This window comes from Ranitomeya imitator, chromosome 1 (assembly GCF_032444005.1).
Source record: "Ranitomeya imitator isolate aRanImi1 chromosome 1, aRanImi1.pri, whole genome shotgun sequence".
In the NCBI taxonomy this organism is placed as follows: domain Eukaryota; kingdom Metazoa; phylum Chordata; class Amphibia; order Anura; family Dendrobatidae; genus Ranitomeya; species Ranitomeya imitator.
The window spans coordinates 372978205-372996009 of record NC_091282.1 but is presented as its reverse complement, the minus strand read 5'-3'; the positions used below and the strand labels follow the sequence as shown (position 1 = coordinate 372996009).

General features: G+C 47.0%; 1 protein-coding gene across 1 annotated transcript in view; it reads right to left on the bottom strand.

Moving 5' to 3' along the window:
- The window catches only part of HAUS4 (HAUS augmin like complex subunit 4), an 80416-nt gene that overhangs the window by 35353 nt on the left and 27258 nt on the right, over positions 1–17805 (bottom strand). The window lies entirely within an intron of this gene.

Genomic DNA, 17805 nt, shown 5'->3' with positions numbered 1-17805 from the left:
GAGAGGAAGGTGCGGCGTTGAACTGGTTCCCCCAGCGGCCGCATGGAGACGCCGACGCCAGCAGAGGCCGCCGCTGAGCCTGCACACACCAGGGGACGGACGGAGGGATCGAGAGCCCCCGCCAGGAGGAAGCGATCCCCAACCCAGGAGCAGCGCTACACTGGTAGGCTGAGGGACCCTTCGGGCAGGTGTCAGCCAACGGGAGTCACAGGAGGGAAGGGTGAGGCTGAGCCCCCCCGATCCACATCCCCCCCGCACAGAACGGCAGATCCTCTCGTCTGTTCCTATCCCTGATGGGACAGGAAAAACACTGAAGGGTGGTAGGGGGAGGGTCCTTTTAACCTCTCGTGTTCCTGTCCCATCAAGGATAAGAAGGACGTCCTCCAGTGTGCTGTCAGGTGGTGAACTGGAAACAGGGATTTTTGTGTTACTCACCGTAAAATCCTTTTCTCCGAGTCATTCATTGGGGGACACAGGACTGTGGGTGTATGCTATTGCCGCCAGGAGGCTGACACTAAGTAGACAAAAAAAAGTTAGCTCCTCCTCCACAGTATACACCTTGACACTGGCCCTGACAGCTCCAGTTTGGTGCACAAGCAGTAGGAGATAGAGACAACAAAACAGCATTAGAGCAAAGACAACATGTCTAGAATAATACTACAGCCTGAACAACTCCGTAGAAAAAACAACAAGAAAAAAAATAGGGAGGGCGCTGTGTCCCCCAATGAATGACTCGGAGAAAAGGATTTTACTGTGAGTAACACAAAAATCCCTGTTTCTCCATCGTCTCATTGGGGGACACAGGACTGTGGGATGTCCCAAAGCAGTCCCAGGGTGGGAAAAAAAAAGACTTACTGGAACAAACCCTTAGGCACTTACCGCCTATAGGTGTGATACCGCAGCCTGAAGAATTTTTCTTCCCAAACTTGCATCAGCAGAGGCCTGAGTGTGGATATTGTAATGCTTAGAGAAGGTGTGCAGGCTGGACCAAGTTGCCACTTTGCAAACCTGTTCTGCTGAAGCTTGGTGCCGAAGTGCCCAGGAAGCCCCCACTGCTCGAGTAGAGTGTGCTCTGATCCCAGCTGGGATGGCTGCACCCTTGATACGGTAGGCCTCCTGAATGGTGGCTCGTATCCATCTGGCTAAGGTCGACCTAGAGGCTGCGAATCCCTTCTTGTGACCCACCGGAAGAATGAACAGGACATCCGTCTGTCGAAAAGACGCGGTCCGAGAAACATATCTTCTCAGTGCTCTCACTAGGTCCAGAGTATGGAGAGCTTTTTCCACACGGTGAGAAGGAGCAGGACAAAACGAAGGCAAGACTATGTCCTCATTGATGTGAAATGAGGAAACTACCTTTGGTACAAAAGAGGGAACTGGTCTTAATACTACCTTATCTTGATGAAATTGCAGAAAAGGCGACTGGCAGGACAAGGCCGCCAATTCCGACACCCGCCTAATGGAGGTTATGGCTACCAAAAACAAAACCTTCCAAGAAAGATACGTTAAAGAAACTTCTTGGAGGGGCTCAAATGGGGCTTCCTGAAGAGCGCTCAAGACCAGATTAAGGTCCCAAGCCTCTAGCGGAGCTCTGTAAGGGGGGACCATGTGAGAGACTCCCTGCAAAAAAAAGTCTTGACCTGTGAAATGGTAGCAATCCTGCGCTGAAAAAGAACCGATAAGGCTGATATCTGCCTCCTAAGGGTACTTGGAGCGAGACCTGAGTCTAAACCAGTTTGGAGAAAGGTTAAAATATTAGGAACGGAGAACCGTAAAGGAGGAAGACCCTTCTTCCTGCACCATGAAAGAAAAACTTTCCAGGTGTGGTGGTAGACGCGTGCAGAAACAGTCTTTCGAGCATTAATCATAGTAGAAGCTACCTTCTGAGAAAAACCGGCCTGGGTCAGAATCCAAGATTCAACGGCCAAGCCGTCAAACGCAGGGCCCCTAAGTTCTGGTGGAATATCGGCCCCTGCGACAGAAGATCCGGCCGCATTGGAAGCTGCCAAGGAACCCCGGCAATCAGCTGAACGAGGTCTGCGTACCATGACCTCCGAGGCCAATCTGGGGCGACTAGAATTGCCGGAACCCCCTTCATCTTGATCTTCCTGACTACCCTTGGGAGGAGCGCCAGAGGAGGAAACAGATATGGAAGACGAAACTGGTTCCAAGGAAGGACCAGCGCGTCTATGGCGAGAGCTCTTGGATCTCGATAACGAGCTACGAACCTGGGGACCTTGGCATTCCACCCGGATGCCATTAGATCCACGTCCGGGATACCCCAGCGTTGGCAAATCTGCCGAAAAACGTCGGGATGAAGAGACCATTCCCCGGACGCAAGACCCTGACGGCTCAGAAAGTCCGCTGCCCAGTTCTCCTTGCCCGGGATGTAAACTGCCGAGATCACGGAGTGGTTGTTCTCGGCCCAGCGGAGGATTTTCCCTACCTCGCGCATGGCTGACCTGCTGCGGGTGCCCCCTCGATGATTTACGTAAGCCACAGCCGTGGCATTGTCCGATTGGATCCGGACCGAGCGACCCGCCAGAAGATGGTGAAAGTTCTGCAGAGCCAGCCAAATAGCCCTTATCTCCAACAGATTGATTGGAAGAGTTGACTCCTCTGGAGACCAAAAACCTTGTGCTGTGTGTTGGAGAAACACTGCTCCCCAACCGAGAAGACTGGCGTCTGTAGAGACTACCAGCCAATGGACTGGAGGAAAAGCTTTCCCCTGCCGCAGAGAGGAGCTCCTCATCCACCATATGAGAGACTGCCTGACCCAGGGAGACAGACGGCACCGGAGGTTGAGAGAAGCATGACTCCTGTTCCAGGCTGACAAAATTGCCTGCTGGAGAAGTCGAAGATGAAATTGGGCGAATGGTACTTCTATGGCCGCCACCATCCTGCCCAAGACCCTCATGCAAAACCGGATAGAGTGAAAACTTGGTTGCTGCAGTATTTTCACTTCCTGCCGAAGGCAGAGTACCTTGTCCTGGGGTAGGATAGTCAGACCCCGAGAAGTAAAAAAGAAATCTTTCGAGATGGGACGAGAGATGACTTTTTCCGATTGACCAGCCACCCTAGTCGGGACAGAGTGTCCAAAGTGATGCTGATGTTTTCTTTGCATGCTTGAAAAGTTGGTCCCTTGACCAGGAGATCGTCCAAGTGTGGCAAAATGACTATGCCCCGGGAGTGCAGGATGGACACAACTGTTGACATCACCTTTGTGAACACCCTGGGAGCAGAGGCGAGACCGAAAGGTAATGCTGTGAATTGGAAGTGACGTTCGCCTATGGAAAACCGTAGAAACCTTTGATGCGGAAGAAATATGGGAACATGCAGATAGGCATCTTGGATATCTATGGAAGCTAGGAATTCTCCCTTTTCCATAGCCGCAATAACCGAGCGGAGCGACTCCATACGGAAGGGATGTAAGGGACTTTTTTGAAGTAGAATCCGCCCGCCAATTTCGCAGCCATAGAGCCCTTCTGATAGCGATAGCATCTGCAGCTGCCAATGCTGAACAATTTGCCGCATCCAAAGATGCATTAATCAAATAATTCCCAGCCAAGGATATCTGATTAGACATCTCTATCACTTCTACAGAAAACTCCCTATCCTGAAGAACTTTAGTGACGGATTCTGGCCAAGCTATCATAGCTTTGGCAACCCATGTCGCCGCAAAAGACGGCGCGAGGGCTGACCCTGAAGCCTCAAACACCGACCGAGCTAGACTCTCTAAGAGCCGATCAGTTGGGTCTTTAATAGCGGATCCATTAGGAAGAGACAGTGTGTTAGAGGCCAAACGGGACACGGGAGGATCCACAGAAGGAGATTCTGCCCATTTTTTACAAATTTCGGGAGCGAAAGGATACCTGGTACCCAGGGCCTTCTGGCCTAAGAAACGTTTATCCGGTCGCTCCATGTGATGTTGAACTAGATCCTCAAACTCAGGATGAGAAGAAAACACCTTATGAGGTTGCTTGAATCTTTTAAAAGACACCTTATGACCTGAAGGTAGGGTGGCTTCATCCTCTACTCTCAAAGACTGGTTAACGGCCTCAATGAGACTGTCAACTGATTCCTGATAATCAGGAGCTTCTAAATCAAAAGACCCTTCAGAGTCAACGTCTGAACCATGTCCACTCACATCCACAGGTGAGGGAGACCGAGAGACGGAATTCACAGATGCACCCGATGGCCCGGGAGACGCTGTATGGGTACGCTTCCCCCGCGTCTGCCTATAGGGAGTACGGCCCCTGCAGGCCGGAGGGTCATTAGAATCGGAGGATCTTCCCGAAGCAGATGGATGAATGTCCCCGACAGGGGCCTGAAGGGACTCAACTGCCTTTGTTAGGGACGCCATAGATTGCGTTAAGGATACGACCCACTCAGGGGGAGATGCCGCAGTCTCAGATACAGGCATACCCGGCAGAATAGCAGGCGGGGGCTCCTGGACGCGTTCGGGGTCACAAGCCTCACAGAAGTGGCTAGTTTGCGCATGCGGAAAAGAAGCCCGGCAAGTAATGCATGAGGAATACAGGACGGAGTGAGACTTAGTCCTTCTAGACATGACTGACTATTGCTGCTGCTGCTATGAAACTCCTTATGGGCCACTGTGTCTAGAGCAAAAGACTGCTGTCAGGCTGAGGGAAGTAGCACTTACCCCAGTCCTGTGTTCCCGTCGGTTCTGAGCACCACACTAACCGAGCTCTGAGCAGAGAAAACCTCCCTTATGAAGATCATGAAAGGGGGAGGAGCCGCCATAAGGGACGCGCAGCAGGCCAAAGCAGGGGACTTGATTTTCCCCATACCTGCGCTCTCCTAGAAACGCTGGGAGCGCGAAACCGGAAGTACGCGCCGGCGAAGGGGGCGGAACTTCCGCCCACAACCCTGCTGAAACTACAGCGACCATGATGCAGCGGGCCGCCTAAGAAAAGGATGCTAGGGGCGGAACTTCCGCCCGTGATCCTGCAGGAAGACTACAGCGACCACGATGCAGCGGGCCGCCTAAGAAAAGGATGCTAGGGGCGGAACTTCCGCCCGTGATCCTGCAGGAAGACTACAGCGACCACGATGCAGCGGGCCGCCGGAAGAAAGATGCTAGGGGCGGGACTTCCGCCCATGCTTTAGCTATGATGGAACCGGCACTGCACTGAGTGTAGCATGGCGATTTACCACCTGAGACCGCGCGATGAAGCAGGAGCCCCCCCCCCCCCCCCCCCGCAGCCTCTGACAACACGCAAGGTTAGAAAAAGAGGCATACACATGAATCATTATAATATATATATATATATATATATATATATATATATATATATATATATATATATATATATATATATATATATATACACATATATATATATACACACACACACACACATGTATGGGAAAGGACGGTGCAGGCACCCTAGCTCCTTCACCTTTCAAAAGGTGAGGAGAGGGACCGTCTGCCTCCTTTAAGCACCGTAGTCAAATGCATTGGTGATCAAAGTGGAGGCTGCACGGACAATGCATGAATGCCTGTACAACCTAGGGTTTCGTTACCTCAGGGTGGTCAGGCTTTAAGTCCGGCAATCCCACGTCGCGGGAAAGGATACGTGGAGGCGACACTCACACGTGCTCGCCCGTTGTTAGTTTGGGGAGATCGGACACCTTCAAAAAGGTCCGTCGCCCCTGTCTTATCTTCAAGGTAGAATGAATCTGGGAAAACCCAGAGATGTGCCTCCTACGGACACTAAGCATAAACTGGAGCTGTCAGGGCCAGTGTCAAGGTGTATACTATGGAGGAGGAGCTAACTTTTTTTTTGTCTACTTAGTGTCAGCCTCCTGGCGGCAATAGCATACACCCACAGTCCTGTGTCCCCCAATGAGACGATGGAGAAACAGGAATATTTGTACACCCCAGGATGAGAAATCCTCCATAAATCATGCAGAGCCGTTTCCCTCAGGACGGCACCAAATGGTGTACAATTACCACCCTACTTAAATGGCTTTCATCTCCCCCTATGCCAGTGTGTGTCCGGAATGTTGTTAAAGTCCCCCATTATCAAAAACGGTATACCCGGCGTCTCCTCTATTATCTCCAGAACCCTGTGAAGCACCTTTCCACAATATGGTGGTGAATCTACCCGACTGAACTATAACCACTTTGTGATACACAAAAGGAACCCCAACCCAGATGAGGATGCTGACCCCCCTAGAGTATGCGGAATATGTGGCGTGGTGCCCTACCTTTACCCATCTCTTAGCCACGCTGAGCACTTACATCAGGAATTCCATTTAAATCTCCACATGACTTGACTCAGATAAAACCCCTGAGGGATCCTACTATGAGACAGCAGAGTGATTATGGACTCAGTCTGGCCTCTGTTCAGTGGTGCCCTTTTCAGCCGTACACAAAACTGTGGCCGACCACACTTTTGTGCTCACCTAAAAAGATATGTAAAAGATGGGTACTGCCAGGTAATAGATCAGAAAGTCCAAAGTGCCTCCATCTGCCTCATTATTGGGAATCTTCCTCCCGGGGGGGTTCCTCCTGAATCGTGTATTGCTGAGATTTACATGGACGCCACGGTGTAAGCGCTCAGTGTAGAGTGTAGGATAAATGCAAGTCAAGCTTTACTGCTGTTTTTGAGAGGTAGAATAAACCAAACAGCAGGCAAAGAATTGTTTTTATTTTTTAAGCCATACCTCGTGTGATATAAGTGATGAGACTCATTCTTTGGGTTGGTGCAATTACAGTGATAAAAAAAAAAAAAAAAAAAAAAAAACACACCAGTACACAGGCAGAGATGCTTACCTGTCCAAGGCCTCCAAACAATTGCACTAACCAAGGTGCAGCGGACCCAAGTTAAGATGGCAAATACACAGGTGCAATAATACAGATAAGGCAGCCAGCCTACAATCAGGGATTGGCCGCTTGGTGCACCTGTGCAAACAGATAATCTGTATGCGGCGATGTTCACACAGGAATGCAGAGCATCTGGCAAAGCCTACTACTGACGCCTTATGGCGGGCTAACCATTGCTGACTATAATGCATCCTGTGTGAACAGAGGCCACAGTTTACAGAGCCATCTATGCCCAACTGCATCCTGAAAAATACAGTTATATGAAAAAGTTTGGGCACCCCTATTAATCTTAAGCTTAATGTTTTATAAAAATTGTTTTTTTGCAACAGCTATTTCAGTTTCATACATCTAATAACTGTTGGACACAGTAATGTTTCTGCCTTGAAATGAGGTTTATTGTACTAACAGAAAATGTGCAATCTGCATTCATACAAAATTTGACCGGTGCATAAGTATGGGCACCCTTATTTTCTTGCTTTAAATACTCCTACCTACTTTTTACTGACTTACTAAAGCACTTTTTTTGGTTTTATAACCTCATTGAGCTTTGAACTTCATAGCCAGGTGTATGCAATCATGAGAAAAGCTACTTAAAGTGGTAGAGTGATGAGAAAGAAGCAGTTTCTGCAAGCACCCCACAAACAGAGTCGGCTGAGGTATGCAGAAGCATATTTGGAGAAGCCAATTTCTTTTTGGAAGAAGGTCCTGTGGACTGATGAAACCAAGATTGAGTTGTTTGGTGTTATGAAAGGCAATTCAGAATCACAATGAACATGGAGGTCAGAGCACATACAGTGAACTGACAATAACCCAAAATAATAGAACGAGCTCTGAGACGTGGGAACTCTGCAGACCGCAATCCCTAAGCCTATCAAACCACACTAAAGGTAGCCGTGGAGCGCTCCTGACCAGAACCTAGGCGCCTCGTCACAGCCTGAGAAACTAGCTAATCCTGAAGATAGAAAAATAAGCCTACCTTGCCTCAGAGAAATTCCCCAAAGGAAAAGGCAGCCCCCCACATATAATGACTGTGAGTAAGATGAAAACACAAACATAGAGATGAAACAGATTTAGCAAAGTGAGGCCCGACTAGCTGAACAGAACGAGGATAGGGAAGATAACTTTGCGGTCAGCACAAAAACCTATAAAAAACCACGGCGAGGGGACAAAAAGACCCTCCGCACCGACTAACGGTACGGAGGTGGTCCCTTTGCGTCTCAGAGCTTCCAGCAGGCGAGAAAAACCAATAAAGCAAGCTGGACAGAAAAATAGCAACAAAATAACATAAGCAAAACTTACCTTTGCAGAGCAGCAGGCCACAGGAATGATCCAGGGAAAAAACAAGTCCCACATTGAAATATTGACAGGAAGCATAGATCAAAGCATCAGGTGGAGTTAAGTAGAGAAGAAGCTAACGAGCTCACCAGATCACCTGAGGGAGGAAACTCAGAAGCTGCAGTACCACTTTCCTCCACAAACGGAAGATCCCAGAGAGAATCAGCCGAAGTACCACTTGTGACCACAGGAGTGAACTCTGCCACAGAATTCACAACAGTACCCCCCCCTTGAGGAGGGGTCACCGAACCGTCACCAGAGCCCCCAGGCCGACCAGGATGAGCCACATGAAAGGCACGAACAAGATCGGGAGCATGGACATCAGAGGCAAAAACCCAGGAATTATCCTCCTGAGCATAACCCTTCCATTTAACCAGATACTGGAGTTTCCGTCTTGAAACACGAGAATCCAAAATCTTCTCCACAATATACTCCAACTCCCCCTCCACCAAAACCGGGGCAGGAGGCTCAACAGATGGAACCATAGGTGCCACGTATCTCCGCAACAATGACCTATGGAATACGTTCTGTATGGAAAAAGAATCTGGAAGGGTCAGACGAAAAGACACAGGATTAAGAACCTCAGAAATCCTATACGGACCAATAAAACGAGGTTTAAATTTAGGAGAGGAAACCTTCATAGGAATATGACGAGAAGATAACCAAACCAGATCCCCAACACGAAGTCGGGGACCCACACGGCGTCTGCGATTAGCGAAAAGTTGAGCCTTCTCCTGGGACAAGGTCAAATTGTCCACTACCTGAGTCCAAATCTGCTGCAACCTGTCCACCACAGTATCCACACCAGGACAGTCCGAAGACTCAACCTGTCCAGAAGAGAAACGAGGATGGAACCCAGAATTGCAGAAAAACGGTGAAACCAAGGTAGCCGAGCTGGCCCGATTATTAAGGGCGAACTCAGCCAAAGGCAAAAAGGACACCCAGTCATCCTGATCAGCAGAAACAAAGCACCTCAGATATGTTTCCAAGGTCTGATTGGTTCGCTCGGTCTGGCCATTAGTCTGAGGATGGAAAGCCGAGGAAAAAGACAAGTCAATGCCCATCCTACCACAAAAGGCTCGCCAAAACCTCGAAACAAACTGGGAACCTCTGTCAGAAACAATATTCTCTGGAATACCATGCAAACGAACCACATGCTGGAAGAACAAAGGCACCAAATCAGAGGAGGAAGGCAATTTAGACAAGGGTACCAGATGCACCATCTTAGAAAAACGATCACAGACCACCCAAATGACTGACATCTTTTGAGAAACGGGAAGGTCAGAAATAAAATCCATAGAGATATGTGTCCAAGGCCTCTTCGGGACCGGCAAGGGCAAAAGCAACCCACTGGCACGAGAACAGCAGGGCTTAGCCCGAGCACAAATCCCACAGGACTGCACAAAAGCACGCACATCCCGCGACAGAAAGGGCCACCAAAAGGATCTAGCCACCAACTCTCTGGTACCAAAGATTCCAGGATGACCAGCCAACACCGAACAATGAAGTTCAGAGATAACTCTATTCGTCCACCTATCAGGGACAAACAGTTTCTCCGCTGGGCAACGATCAGGTTTATTAGCCTGAAATTTTTGCAGCACCCGCCGCAAATCAGGGGAGATGGCAGACACAATTACTCCTTCCTTGAGGATACCCGCCGGCTCAGATAAACCCGGAGAGTCGGGTACAAAACTCCTAGACAGAGCATCCGCCTTCACATTTTTAGAGCCCGGAAGGTACGAAATCACAAAGTCAAAACGGGCAAAAAACAACGACCAACGAGCTTGTCTAGGATTCAAGCGCTTAGCAGACTCGAGATAAGTCAAGTTCTTATGATCAGTCAATACCACCACGCGATGCTTAGCTCCTTCAAGCCAATGACGCCACTCCTCGAATGCCCACTTCATGGCCAGCAACTCTCGGTTGCCCACATCATAATTACGCTCAGCAGGCGAAAACTTCCTGGAAAAGAAAGCGCATGGTTTCATCACTGAGCAACCAGAACCTCTCTGCGACAAAACAGCCCCTGCTCCAATCTCAAAACATCAACCTCGACCTGGAACGGAAGAGAAACATCTGGTTGACACAACACAGGGGCAGAAGAAAAACGACGCTTCAACTCCTGAAAAGCTTCCACAGCAGCAGAAGACCAATTGACCACATCAGCACCCTTCTTGGTCAAATCGGTCAATGGTTTAGCAATACTAGAAAAATTGCAGATGAAGCGACGATAAAAATTAGCAAAGCCCAGGAACTTTTGCAGACTTTTCAGAGATGTCGGCTGAGTCCAATCATGGATGGCTTGGACCTTAACAGGATCCATCTCGATAGTAGAAGGGGTAAAGATGAACCCCAAAAATGAAACCTTCTGCACACCAAAGAGACATTTTGATCCCTTCACAAACAAAGAATTAGCACGCAGGACCTGAAACACCGTTCTGACCTGCTTCACATGAGACTCCCAATCATCCGAGAAGATCAAAATGTCATCCAAGTACACAATCAGGAATTTATCCAGGTACTCTCGGAAGATGTCATGCATAAAGGACTGAAACACTGATGGAGCATTGGCAAGTCCGAACGGCATCACGAGATACTCAAAATGACCCTCGGGCGTATTAAATGCAGTTTTCCATTCATCACCTTGCTTAATTCGCACCAGATTATACGCACCACGAAGATCTATCTTTGTGAACCAACTAGCCCCCTTAATCCGAGCAAACAGATCAGATAACAATGGCAAGGGGTACTGAAATTTAACCGTGATCTTATTAAGAAGGCGGTAATCTATACAAGGTCTCAGCGAACCATCTTTCTTGGCTACAAAAAAGAACCCTGCTCCTAATGGCGACGATGACGGGCGAATATGCCCCTTCTCCAGAGATTCCTTCACATAACTGCGCATAGCGGTGTGCTCAGGCACGGACAAATTAAACAATCGACCTTTTGGGAATTTACTACCAGGAATCAAATTGATAGCACAATCACAATCCCTATGCGGAGGTAGGGTATTGGACTTGGGCTCATCAAATACATCCCGGTAATCAGACAAGAACTCTGGGACCTCAGAAGGAGTGGATGACGAAATTGACAGAAATGGAACATCACCATGTACCCCCTGACAACCCCAGCTGGACACCGACATGGATTTCCAATCTAATACTGGATTATGGGCTTGTAGCCATGGCAACCCCAACACGACCACATCATGCAGATTATGCAACACCACAAAGCGAATAACCTCCTGATGTGCAGGAGCCATGCACATGGTCAGCTGGGTCCAGTATTGAGGCTTATTCTTGGCCAAAGGCGTAGCATCAATTCCTCTCAATGGAATAGGACACTGCAAGGGCTCCAAGAAAAACCCACAACGCTTAGCATATTCCAAGTCCATCAAATTCAGGGCAGCGCCTGAATCCACAAATGCCATGACAGAATATGATGACAAAGAGCAGATCAAGGTAACAGACAGAAGAAATTTTGACTGTACAGTACCAATGGTGGCAGACCTAGCGAACCGCTTAGTGCGCTTAGGACAATCAGAGATAGCATGAGTGGAATCACCACAGTAGAAACACAGACCATTCAGACGTCTATGTTCTTGCCGTTCAACTCTGGTCAAGGTCCTATCACACTGCATAGGCTCAGGTTTAAGCTCAGGTAATACCGCCAAATGGTGCACAGGTTTACGCTCACGCAAGCGTCGGCCGATCTGAATGGCCAAAGACAGACTCATTCAAACCAGCAGGCATAGGAAATCCCACCATGACATCCTTAAGGGCTTCAGAGAGACCCTTTCTGAATATTGCTGCCAGCGCAGATTCATTCCATTGAGTGAGCACTGACCACTTTCTAAATTTCTGACAATATACCTCTATCTCATCCTGAGCCTGACAAAGAGCCAGCAAATTTTTTTCTGCCTGATCCACTGAATTAGGCTCATCGTACAGCAACCCAAGCACCAGGAAAAACGCATCGATATTACTCAATGCAGGATCTCCTGACGCAAGAGAAAACGCCCAGTCCTGAGGGTCGCCGCGCAAAAAAGAAATGACGATCCTAACCTGTTGAATTGGGTCACCAGAAGAGCGAGGTTTCAAAGCCAGAATTAGTTTACAATTATTTTTGAAACTCAGAAATTTAGTTCTATCTCCAAAAAACAAATCTGGAATAGGAATTCTCGGTTCAAGCAAAGAATTCTGGACCACAAAATCTTGAATATTTTGAACTCTTGCCGTGAGCTGATCCACACATGAAGACAGACCTTTAATGTCCATTGCTACACCTGTGTCCTGAACCACCCAAATGTCTAGGGGAAAAAAAAAGACAAAACACAGTGCAAAGAAAAAAAAATGGTCTCAGAACTTCTTTTTTTCCCTCTATTGAGAATCATTAGCACTTTTGGCTTCCTGTACTGTTATGAAAGGCAATTCAGAATCACAATGGACATGGAGGTCAGAGCACATACAGTGAACTGACAATAACCCAAAATAATAGAACGAGCTCTGAGACGTGGGAACTCTGCAGACCGCAATCCCTAAGCCTATCAAACCACACTAATGGTAGCCGTGGAGCGCTCCTGACCAGAACCTAGGCGCCTCGTCACAGCCTGAGAAACTGAAATAGCTGTTGCAAAAAAAACAAACAAACAATTTTTATAAAACATTAAGCTTAAGATTAATAGGGGTGCCCAAACTTTTTCATATACCGTATATACTCGAGTATAAGCCGACCCGAGTATAAGCCGACCCCCCTAATTTTGCCACAAAAAACTGGGAAAACCTATTGACTTGAGTATAAGCCTAGGGTGGAAATGCAGCATTTACCGGTGAATTTCAAAAATAAAAATAAATCATTATTTCCCCATAGCTGTGCCATATAGTGCTCTGCACCGTTCATACTGCCCCATATCTGTGCCCCATATAGTGCTCTGCACCGTTCATACTGCCCCATATCTGTGCCCCATATAGTGCTCTGCACCGTTCATACTGCCCCATAGATGCTCCACATAAATCTGTGCCGCTGCTGCAATAAAAAAAAAAAAAAAAAAAAGCCATACTCACCTCTCTTGCTTGCAGCTCCCAGCGTCTCGTTCCGGCGTCCGGTCCCGGCGTCTCTCTCCGCACTGACTGATCAGGCAGAGGGCGCCGCGCACACTATATGCGTCATCGCGCCCTCTGACCTGAACAGTCAGAGCGCAGATAGACGCCGGGAAGATGGAGCGGCGCCCGGCGGCTGGAACAGGGACAGGTGAATATTACATACTTACCTGGTCCCGACGTCCGGCTCCCTCTGCCTGTCACAGCTGGTCTTCATTGCCGCAGCTTCTTCCTCTATCAGCGGTCACCGGCACCGCTGATTAGAGAAATGAATAGGCGGCTCCACCCCTATGGGAGGTGGAGCCGCCTATTCATTTCTCTAATGAGCGGTCCCACGTGACCGCTGAAGAGGGGAAGAGCTGCAGCACAGAAGACCGTGGGACGGCAGGGGGAGCGCCAGGATCGCTGGAAGCAGGTAAGTATGCCTCAGCGCCCTCATCCGCCGACCCTGCCACCCACCTTGACTCGAGTATAGGCCGAGAGGGGCACTTTCAGCCCAAAAATTTGGGCTGAAAATCTCGGCTTATACTCGAGTATATACGGTAAGTGTAAATAAAGTGCACAAATGCAAAACAATGTATGCAAGGTATTGGTTGATATCATGGCCATTTTGTCAAGAATAGTGGAGGTTTTTCCTCTTACGGGTGTTTTTTGCAATTACAAGGATACCAGATTTATATCGGGTTTTTAACCCCTCTGTGACCTTAGACGTACTATCCCGTCGAGGTGCCCTGGGCTTATCTGATCCTGGACGGGATAGTACGTCATAGCCGATCGGCCGCGCTCACGGGGGGAGCGCGGCCGAGTGTCAGCTGCTTATCGCAGCTGACATCCGGCACTATGTGCCAGGAGCGGTCACGGACCGCCCCGGCACATTAACCCCTGGCACACCGCGATCAAAGATGATCGCGATGTGCCGGCGGTGCAGGGAAGCACCGCGCAGGGAGGGGGCTCCCTGCGGGCTTCCCTGAGACCCATGGAGCAACGCGATGTGATCGCGTTGCTGCGAGGGTCTCACCTCCCTCCCTGCTCCCTCCAGCCCCGGATCCAAGATGGCCGCGGATCCGGGTCCTGCAGGGAGGGAGGTGGCTTCACAGAGCCTGCTCAGAGCAGGCACTGTGAAGGCTGCAGCGCTGCAAGTGAGATCAGTGATCTGACAGAGTGCTGTGCAAACTGTCAGATCACTGATCTGTGATGTCCCCCCTGGGACAAAGTTAAAAAAAAATTTTTCCAAATGTGTAAAAAAAAATTAAAAAAAAAATATTCCAAAATAATGAAAAAAAAAAATATATATATTATTCCCATAAATACATTTCTTCATCTAAATAAAAACCCAATAAAAGTGCACATATTTAGTATCGCCGCGTCCGTAACGACCCGACCGATAAAACTGTCCCACTAGTTAACCCCTTCAGTAAACACCGTAAGAAAAAAAAAAAAAAAAACACACCGAGGCAAAAAAACAACGCTTTATTATCATACCGCCGAACAAAAAGTGGAATAACACGCGATCAAAAGGACAGATATAAATAACCATGGTACCGCTGAAAGCGTCATATTGTCCCGCAAAAAACGAGCCGCCATACAGCATCATCAGCAAAAAAATAAAAAAGTTATAGTCCTGAGAATAAAGCGATGCAAAAATAATTATTTTTTCTGTAAAATAGTTTTTATCGTATAAAAGCGCCAAACCATAAAAAAATGATATAAATGAGGTGTCGCTGTAATCGTACTGACCCGAAGAATAAAACTGATTTATCAATTTTACCAAACGCGGAACGGTATAAACGCCTCCCCCAATAGAAATTCATGAATAGCTCGTTTTTGGTCATTCTTCCTCACAAAAAGCGATCAAAAAATGTCACGTGCCCGAAAATGTTTTCAATAAAAACGTCAACTCGTCCCGCAAAAAACAAGACCTCACATGACTCTGTGGACCAAAATATGGAAAAATTATAGCTCTCAAAATGTGGTATTGCAAAAAATATTTTTTGCAACAAAAAGGGTCTTTCAGTGTGTGACGGCTGCCAATCATAAAAATCCGCTAAAAAACTCGCTATAAAAGTAAATCAAACCCCCCTTCATCACCCCCTTAGTTAGGGAAAAATAAAAAAAAAATGTATTTATTTCCATTTTCCGGTTAGGGCTAGGGTTAGGGCTAGGGTTAGGGCTAGGGTTAGGGCTAGGGTTAGGGTTGGGGCTAAAGTTAGGGTTTAGATTACATTTACGGTTGGGAATAGGGTTGGGATTAGGGTTAGGGGTGTGTCAGGGTTAGAGGTGTGGTTAGGGTTACCGTTGGAATTAGGGTTAGGGGTGTGTTTAGATTAGGGTTTCAGTTATAATTGGGGGGTTTCCACTGTTTAGGCACATCAGGGGCTCTCCAAACACGACATGGCGTCCGATCTCAATTCCAGCCAATTCTGCGTTGAAAAAGTAAAACAGTGCTCCTTCCCTTCCGAGCTCTCCTGTGTGCCCAAACAGGGGTTTACCCTCACATATGGGGTATCAGCGTACTCAGGACAAATTGGACAACAACTTTTGTGGACCAATTTCTCCTGTTACCCTTGGGAAATTACAAAACTGGGGGCTAAAAAATAATTTTTGTGGGAAAACAAAAAGATTTTTTATTTTCACGGCTCTGCGTTATAAACTGTAGTGAAACACTTGGGGGTTCAAAGTTCTCACAACACATCTAGATAAGTTCATTGAGGGGTCTAGTTTCCAATATGGGGTCACTTGTGGGGGGTTTCTACTGTTTAGGTACATTAGGGGCTCTGCAAACGCAATGTGACGCCTGCAGACCAATCCATCTAAGTCTGCATTCCAAATGATGCTCCTTCCCTTCCGAGCCCTCCCATGCGCCCAAACGGTGGTTTCCCCCCACATATCGGGTATCAGCGTACTCAGGACAAATTGGACAACAACATTTAGGGTCCAATTTCTCCTGCTAACCTTGGAAAAATACAAAACTGGGGGCTAAAATATAATTTTTGTGGAAAAAAAAATATTTTTTATTTGCACGGCTCTGCGTTATAAACTGTAGTGAAATACTTGGGGGTTCAAAGCTCTCACAACACATCAAGATGAGTTCCTTAGGGGGTCTACTTTCCAAAATGGTGTCACTTGTGGGAGGTTTCTACTGTTTAGGTACATTAGGGGCTCTGCAAACGCAATGTGACGCCTGCAGACCATTCCATCTAAGTCTGCATTCCAAATGGCGCTCCTTCCCTTCCGAGCCCTCCCATGCGCCCAAACGGTGGTTCCCCCCCACATATGGGGTATCAGCGTACTCAGGACAAATTGGACAACAACTTTTGGGGTCCATTTTCTCCTGTTACCCTTGGTAAAATAAAACAAATTGGAGCTGAAGTAAATTTTTTGTGTAAAAAAAGTTAAATGTTCATTTTTATTTAAACATTCCAAAAATTCCTATTAAACACCTGAAGGGTTAATAAACTTCTTGAATGTGGTTTTGAGGGGTGTAGTTTTTAGAATGGTGTCACACTTGGGTATTTTCTATCATATAGACCCCTCAAAATGACTTCAAATGAGACGTGGTCCCTAAAAAAAAAATGGTGTTGTAGAAATGAGAAATTGCTGGTCAACTTTTAACCCTTAACTCCCTAACAAAAAAAAAAAATTGGTTCCAAAATTATGCTGATGTAAAGGAGACATGTGGGAAATGTTACTTATTAAGTATTTTGTGTGACATATCTCTGTGATTTAATTGCATAAAAATTCAAAGTTTGAAAATTGCGAAATTTTCAAAATTTGCGCCAAATTTCCGTTTTTTTCACAAATAAACGCAGGTACTATCAAAGAAATTTTACCACTATCATGAAGTACAATATGTCACGAGAAAACAACGTCAGAATCACCGGGATCCGTTGAAGCGTTCCGGAGTTATAACCTCATAAAGGGACAGTGGTCAGAATTGTAAAAATTGGCCTGGTCATTGACGTGCAAACCACCCTTGGGGGTAAAGGGGTTAAGTTTAGCTACCACTATACACTAAAAAAAAAAAAATTTTTTTTTTGCATCACCATATTTTGTGAGCTATTATTTTTCCATATTTCTACCGTCATGTAAGGGCTTGTTTTATTCCAGGACGAGTTGATGTTTTTATTGGTACTAATTTTGAGCACAACTTTTTTTGATCGCTTACTATTCCGATTTTTTGGAGGCAGAATTAACTTAAACCAGCAATGCAGGATTTTTTTTTTCTTAATGTTTCTGTCATGTGGTAAAAGTGATAAAGCAGCTTTATTCTTCAATAGCGATACCACATTTCTATAATTTCATGTTTTGCAGATTTTTACACAACTTTAAAAATAGTTTTTACATCACTTCATTCTCAGAGCTATAGCTTTTTTTATTTTGCCAATGGAGCTCTATGGCGGACAGTTTTTTGCAGGACAAGATGACGTTTTCAGCTATACCACTTTTATTTACAAACAGGTTTTTCATAGCTTTTTACACCACTTTGTTTGGCGGTACGATGAAAAAGCATAGTTTTGG